At 43.9% G+C, this 7942-nt stretch overlaps 1 protein-coding gene and 1 long non-coding RNA gene across 3 annotated transcripts in view; one reads left to right on the forward strand and one right to left on the reverse strand.

The window, feature by feature from the left end:
- The window catches only part of phf14 (PHD finger protein 14), a 139202-nt gene that overhangs the window by 96420 nt on the left and 34840 nt on the right, over nt 1-7942 (forward strand). The gene's annotated exons all lie outside the window — the stretch shown is intronic.
- Nucleotides 3400-7942, reverse strand: part of LOC133470639 (uncharacterized) — a 27419-nt gene continuing 22876 nt past the window's right edge. Inside the window, exon 5 of the long non-coding RNA XR_009786038.1 lies at nt 3400-4043. This is a non-coding gene — a long non-coding RNA (uncharacterized LOC133470639). The remainder of the gene's footprint in view (nt 4044-7942) is intronic.

Below are 7942 nucleotides of genomic sequence, written 5' to 3' on the forward strand. Positions count from 1 at the left end.
TCATGTGCTCGTTCTACAGAGGGACCACAGAGAGCATCCTGCCCAACTGCATCACTGTGTGGTACGGAGCCTGCACATCATCTTGCCACAAGACTCTCCACCGCATAGTGAGGGGAGCTGAGAAGATCATTGGAACCTCTCGTCCCTCCCTGCAGGACATTTACAGCACCCGCCTTGCCCGCAAAGCCCTCCGCATAGCGTGGGATGCCACCCATCCATCACACAGCCTCTTCAGTCTGCTGCCATCAGGGAGGAGTCTGCGGGCCAGGACTAGCCGACTCAGACAGTTCATCAGTTATTCATCAGGCTGTCAGGAATCTGAACTCTCTGCCCCCTCCTACCACTTCTGTCTTCTGCACACCTGAACTCTGACACCCCACAAACATGCAGAAGCACACACACTCTCTCTCTCTCACACACACACACACACACACACACCAGACACAGAGTCGCACCAGCCACTTTAGCAGCATTGGGGTTTTGTCATCTAATTTATGTCTTATTTGCCTTGGTTCCCTGACCTTGACTATGTTGCACCTGTCACCTGATCTTTGATATTTGCACATTCAATTAATACTTTTTATACTATATATACACCATAGGCGGCACGGTGGCCGACTGGTTAGAGCGTCAGCCTCACAATTCTGAGGACCCGGGTTCAATCCCCGGCCCCGCCTGTGTGGAGTTTGCATGTTCTCCCCATGCCTGCGTGGGTTTTCTCCGGGCACTCCAGTTTCCTCCCACATCCCAAAAACATGCATGAATTGGAGACTCTAAATTGCCCGTAGGCATGACTGTGAGGGCGAATGGTTGTTTGTTCCTATGTGCCCTGCGATTGGCTGGCAACCAGTTCAGGGTGTACCCCGCCTCCTGCCCGATGACAGCTGGGATAGGCTCCAGCACGCCCGCGACCCTAGTGAGGAGAAGCGGCTAAGAAAATGGATGGATATACACCATAGTTTTATTTAGTTTTTTATATTGTTATTATTTGTACTGTCTTTTGTAGCACCGCCGGCCCTTGAGTACCGTAATTTTAATCTGTATGTGTTACGCATATTGAAGAATTGACAATAAAAGCACCTTGAAGGACATGACTGGAAAGACACTGTTTAAAACACACAGTCAGAGTTTTATGAAATAAATTCACAAATAGCAAAATTAGTCAGACGAATAGCTAATGCACACGCTCCTAACAATATTGACGGGAACAAATGCAAGTAAAGAGCAACATTTTGGTTGATTTTTCTACAACTACAGTACTGTAGTTAAAAACAACAACATCAAGGCAATGAATTCTGGGTTCCCATCATGCTTATTGCTGACTACATTGACAGGACTGTCAGTGTGAGGAACAGTGCCAATGCTTTCACATTATGTCCACATGGGCTGTTGTTCACGTGACTCAAGTACAGCACACCTGTTTTTAATAGGCATGTACTTCTGTAGAGTGTGTGGATTGTGACCTCAAGTGGACAAATAAGATTCCTGCACCTCTCTAAAGTGACATATTGGCATTGAATCTAATTATATGAAACTTATGAATTTCTATAACAATAAATACGTAATATAATAAATCATTGGTCTCTACTTTGCGGAATCCATTTATTGCAGGGGGTTTCTGCAACGTTAACCCATGATAGACAAGGGTTTACTGTATCTCGAGGCCGGTAAAATGAAAATGGATGGCGGGACGTAAAGGGCCCACGGGGCATAGTTTCGGCACCTCCGCCATAGGCCAAATTTATACTCATGTTTGTTACCTTAAACTTCCAGCACGCCAAAAGTCGTCCAATTTAGAGTTTGTCTGAAACATCAGTAAACATGGGTTGTGTCGTCTACTGTTATATTTTAAAGTTGACAAAACTATCACCTCAGTATGGCTTTTTGTGCCTCTTTGCAATGCTTTCTTTGAAAGAATTGCAAGGAAGAAGAAAGGGAGAGAAGCTATCCCCCAGAATCTGCCGTGAAGTAAGAGGACCCACTTTCTAAGCAGAAGAGACTGATGTTTTGTCCAAGTACTTGGTGTATTGACCTTTTTTGTGCACAAGGTCAAGGACTTTGATTTCGTCACTGGTGGGGTAACATTTGAGCCTTCTGTATGTGCTATTTGGCAAGCAGGTGCACCGAATGAAGATGTAGGCTGTTCAGTAGGAATAAAACCGAAAATGAGGAAACCAAGACTGAAAACCGAAACACAGAAATAAATGATTATACCAATTAGGGCTGAACGATTCTAGGAAAAAAATCTAATTGAGATTTTTCTGGGAGATATTGTGATTTAAATTCGGTTCACGATTTTCTTCAACTCGAGCTGCCGTGCGATATTCACTATGTACAGTAACATTTGCAAACACCTAATACATCAACACAAGCTATTATAAGCTATTACTCTAATAATGCAAGGACACAAAAAAGGTTCTGTGAAGCAGTCCTTTTTCAAATTGGTTCAATAAATCAATAACTACCACATGCACTTGCTGTCATACATACTGTATATAAATATGTAATACTGTATGCAAAAATTTTCTTTTTTACCCAAATGTTTAAACTTACACTAATGTACATGTTCATTGTACATAAATGTAAGATCCGATTTTTTTTTCTTCATATTTTTGTCATAAACTAACTGCTACAAAAAGTGATTGAGGCCTAAAATTCATATGGTATAAATGGAATCCCTTTATGGTAATGGTATATATCGCAATATGTATAAACTGTCATGTATGGGGAGTAGCTGGACCCAAGAGCAGGCGGAGGCAGATGTAAAATGATGAACAGTTTATTGAGGAAAGGTAATGGCGGTGGTCCTAGGTGGGTTGGCAGGCGGTGGTGCAGACAGGCGGCTGGCTTGGCGGCAGGAATGACGTGCATCAGGAACACGGGGGAAAACACTGAGAACAAGGAGACACCGGAGTCAAAAAAGGGAACGAGGAATAGAGTTGCTTACGTGAGGTAAATGGGCCGTGGTACCGCTGGAAGTAACTGCGATACTTTGGCGAGGATTTCCTGGAACAGGCAGGCTTATATACCGGTGGTGATGAGGCTGATTGGAGACAGGTGCTGAAAACAGAGAGGCGAGGGGGGGGAGAGAGAGGACCCAAAGTGCCCTCCCGACTCATATAATGGAACTGCAAGGCAATATATGACGTTAACTACAGTGTAGAATTATAATGGAAAGTGTTTCTGAATGGGTTATTTAAATGTGTCACGTAAATATTTCCTGTTAAAAAGGGCAGAAATTATGAGCTATTCTCTGCTTCTTTTCATTCAAATTTGGCATTTTCATGTAAACATTTCTTTTTACTTTATGTAATGAAATAAATTCAACAGACAAAAAGCATATAATCCATTAGCAAAGCTAAATTAATAATTTAAAAAAAGTAATCAGTCCATCCATTTTCTACCGCCTATCCGGGTCGGGTTGCGGGGGCAGTAGCTTTAGCAGGGATGCTCAGACTTCCCTCCCCTCTCCCCAGCCACTTATTCCAGCTCTTTCGGACGGATCCCGACGCGTTCCCAGGCCAGCCGGGAGACATAGTCTTTCCAGCGTGTCCTGGGTCGTCCCCGGGGTCTCCTTCCTGTGGGACGTGCCCGGAACACCTCACCGGGGAGGCGTCCGGGAGGCATCTGAATCAGATGTCCCAGCCACCTCATCCTGTTCCTCTCGATGTGGAGGAGCAGCGACTCTACTCTGAGATCCTCCCGGATGACCGAGCTTCTCACCCTGTCTCTAAGGGAGAGCCCGGACACCCTGTGGAGGAAACTCATTTCGGCCGCTCGTATCCGGGATCTTGTACTTGTGCGGTCACGACCCACAGCTCGTGACCGTAGGTGAGGGTAGGAACGTAGATCGACCGGTAAATTGAGAGCTTCGCCTTTCAGCTTAGCTCCTTCTTTACCACAACGGACCGATACAAAGTCCGCATCACTGCAGACGCTGCACCGATCCGCCTGTCGCTCTCCCGTTCCATTCTTCCCTCACTTGTGAACAAGACCCCAAGATACTTGAACTCCTCCACTTGGGGCAGGATCTCATCCCCGACCTGAAGAGGGCAAAAAAAAGTAATGTAAATGTAATTTAGAGACTTATTACTGTGTATGGATGAGCGAGGAAGCTGTTCATGCAAGTGAAAGAAAGGAAGCGCGCTCTGCCTCTCAGAACACGGGACTCTCAGAGTAGAGTTAGGGCGGCAGATTGTATTTCCGAACATACCCATCGTGTATAAACCCCCCGCACCCTGGCCGCAGTTTTTGCTTGCATCATCACAACATCCTGTTTCGGCTGTGTTGTTTCGCTGACAAACGTTTTTCAACCGAGAACCAAAAATGCACTTTGACTGAATTTTCTGTGCATCCCTACTGTTAAGTTAGCATCTTGCGCATCCCCACTAGCTAGCTAACGACCACCTCTGGTTAGTAGTTATATGCTTGTCACTTGTGACCGAAAGGTACTGTGTTTTGTGTGTTGTGTTATGTTTTAATGATGGTCAGTTTTATTTAAAGATGTGTGAGGAGGTGTGCACATTAGCCGTCCTCATTTGGTCATTTATTAAGGGGAGGTTTAAAAGGCCATTTTATTGTTTAATGCATTTGAAAGCCGAAGTCGACCAAATCGACCAACCTCCCAGAATGGATTGTGGTAGATAGAGGTAGCTCGGGAGTTAAATACCTCAGAAAATCAGCACGGTTTGTTGTGTATCACTGTTTTACTGTCTTATTCAGAGTGCACCAGTGTGACTTTATTTAGTATGGTAATGCATCCTTGACTATGTCCCAGGAGCGCTGATGAATGGTGCCTGTCAATGAGACTTCCACCTGCTGAAAGCTGGTCAAAATCTGACGGCAATTTCAAAGAGGTGGTTGCGAGGCAATAAAAGCCTTAGCTCCGTGGGTATGTCTCCCTAGTGGTTCCAAAGGAGTGATCTGAGAACATCACTGAGATATTAAATACCAGATGAAAGAAGACACAAATCACCAGCCAAGACTAACACATGTAGCTGACAAAAGCAATCTGGCACGTCCCCTCAAACACCTTACATCCTATAAGATTACATCAATCAATAACCGGTCTTATGAGTGATTGGATTTTGTCTGCTTTCAAAGTACAAGGGATGTAGAGAGGGGAATGCTCAATTTTCCCAATGATTAAAGCAGGCCAAATGGCTTTGATAACATCAAGGACCTTGCTGTGTCAGGGCAGTGTTTGGAGCAGATAGAGGTTGGTGGTAGCAGTTGATTAGGACAGAGATAAACCTTAGCTTTTTTATGGAAATCTGTTGGGAAATGTGTGTTTAAAAAAAAAAAAAAAAAGTCATCTTTTCATAATGATTGAAATCTGATATTTGTAACTGATTAATAATCTGCCGTCCTTTGGTGGTAACCAATCAAGGTAAAAAAATATTGCTGTTTGTGTTCGAAGAGTGTTTCAGGGAATGCATTACAATGATGGTATTCTACACTGAACAAAAAATATAAACGCAACATTTGGTTTTTGCTCCCATTTTTCGTGAGCTGGACTCAAAGATCTAAAAGTTTTTCTACATACACAAAAGGCCATTTCCCACAAACCTGTCTAAATCTGCATTAGTGAGCATTTCTCCTTTGTGGAGATAATCCATCCCACCTCACAGGTGTGGCATATCAAGATGCTGATTAGACAGCATAAATATTCCAATGGAGTTGGGATGTTGTGTTAAACAGAAGAGAATGATTTGCAAATCATGTTCAACCTATATTTAAGTGAATACACTACAATGACAAGATATTTAAGGTTCAATCTGATAAACTTGATTGTTTTTAGCAAATAATCATTAACTTGGAATTTTACGGCTGCAACACGTTCCAAAAAAGATGGGACAGGTGGCAAAAAAGAAAAGCAATGTCAGTAAATACAGTTCGGCGCTACATCCGTCAGTGCAACTTGAAACACTACTATGCAAAGCAAAAGCTATTTATCAACAACACCCAGTAACGCCGCCGGCTTCTCTGGGCCCGAGTTCATCTAAGATGGACTGATGCACATTGGAAAAGTGTTCTGTGGTCCGACGAGTCCACATTTCAAATTGTTTTAGGAAATTGTGGATGTCGTGTCCTCCGGGCCAAAGAGGAAAAGAACCATTCGGAGTCTTATGGACGCAAAGTTCAAAAGCCAGCATCTGTGATTGTATGGGGTTGTGTTAGTGCCAATTGCATGGGTAATTTACACATCTGTGAAGGCACCATTCATGCTGAAAGGTACATACACGTTTTGGAGAAACATATGCTGTCATTCAAGCAACATCTTTTTCATGGACGCCCCTGGTTATTTCAGCATGACAATGCCAAACCACATTCTGCACGTGTTACAACAGCGTGACTTCAGAGTAAAAGAGTGCGGGTACTGGACTGGCCTGCCTGCAGTCCAGACCTGTCTCCCATTGAAAATGTATGGCGCATTATGAAGCGTAAAATACGACAACGGAGACCCCGGACTGTTGAACAGCTGAAGCTGTACATCAAGCAAGAATGGGAAAGAATTCCACCTACAAAGCTTCAACAATTAGTGTCCTCAGTTCCCAAACGTTTATTGAATGTTGTTAAAAGAATAGGTGATGTAACACAGTGGTAAACATGACCCTGTCCCAGCTTATTTGGAACATGTTGGAGCCATAACATTCTAAGTTAATGATTATTTGCTAGAAACAATAAAGTTGATCTGTTTGTCTGGCCCAGGTTACACAAATATTTCTGCTGCACTTAAGGTTCCTAAGAGCACAGTGGCCTCCATAATCCTTAAATGGAGACGTTTGGGACGACCAGAACCCTTCCCAGGGCTGGCCGTCCGGCCAAACTGAGCAGTCGGGGGAGAAGAGCCTTGGTGAGAGAGGTTAATTAAGAACCCAAAGATCACTGTGGCTGAGCTCCAGAGATGCAGTCGGGAGATGGGAGAAAGTTCTAGAAAGTCAACCATTACTGCAGCCCTCAGCCAGTCGGGTCTTTATGGCTGAGTGGCCCGACGGAAGCCTCTCCTCAGTGCAGGACACATGAAAGCCCGCATGGAGTTTGCTAAAAAAAAAACACCTGAAGGACTCCAAGATGGTGAGAAATAAGATTATTTGGTCTGATGAGACCAAGATAGAACTATCTGGCATTCATTCTAAGCGGTATGTGTGGAGAAAACCAGGCACTGCTCATCACCTGTCCAATACAGTCCCAACAATGAAGCATGGTGGTGACAGCATCATGCTGTGGGCATGTTTTTCAGCTGCAGGGACAGGACGAATTGAATTGAAGGAAAGATGAATGCGGCCAAGTACAGGGATATCGTTGTCGAAAGCCTTCTCCAGAGTGCTCAGGACCTTAGACTGGGCCGAAGGTTCACCTTCCAACAAGACAATGACCCTCAGCACACAGCTAAAATAACGAAGGAGTGGCTTCACAACAACTCCGTGACTGTTCTTGAATGGCCCAGCCAGAGCCCTGTCTTAAACCCAATTGAGCATCTCTGGAGAGACCTGAAAATGGCTGTCCACCAACGTTCACCATCCAACCTGACAGAACTGGAGAGGATCTGCAAGGAGGAATGGTAGAGGTTCCCCAAATCCAGGTGTGAAAAACTTGTTGCATCATTCCCAAAAAGACTCATGGCTGAATTAGCAGAAAAGGGTGCTTCTACTAAATACTGAGCAGAGGGTCTGAATACTTATGGCTGTGGGATATTTCAGTTTTTCTTTTTTAATAAATCTGCAAAAAATTCAACAATTCTGTTTTTTTCTGTCAATATTGGGTGCTGTGTGTACATTGAGGGGGAAAAATTGTGACTTCAGCAAATGGCTGCAATATAACAAAGAGTGAAAAACTCAAGGGCGTCTGAATACTCTCCATACCCACTGTATATGCTGGACATATATATACTGAATATGGTTTAATATAGACAGGTATGGAATATGTGTGGTTCATATTG

Source organism: Phyllopteryx taeniolatus, chromosome 21 (assembly GCF_024500385.1).
Source record: "Phyllopteryx taeniolatus isolate TA_2022b chromosome 21, UOR_Ptae_1.2, whole genome shotgun sequence".
Lineage (NCBI taxonomy): Eukaryota > Metazoa > Chordata > Actinopteri > Syngnathiformes > Syngnathidae > Phyllopteryx > Phyllopteryx taeniolatus.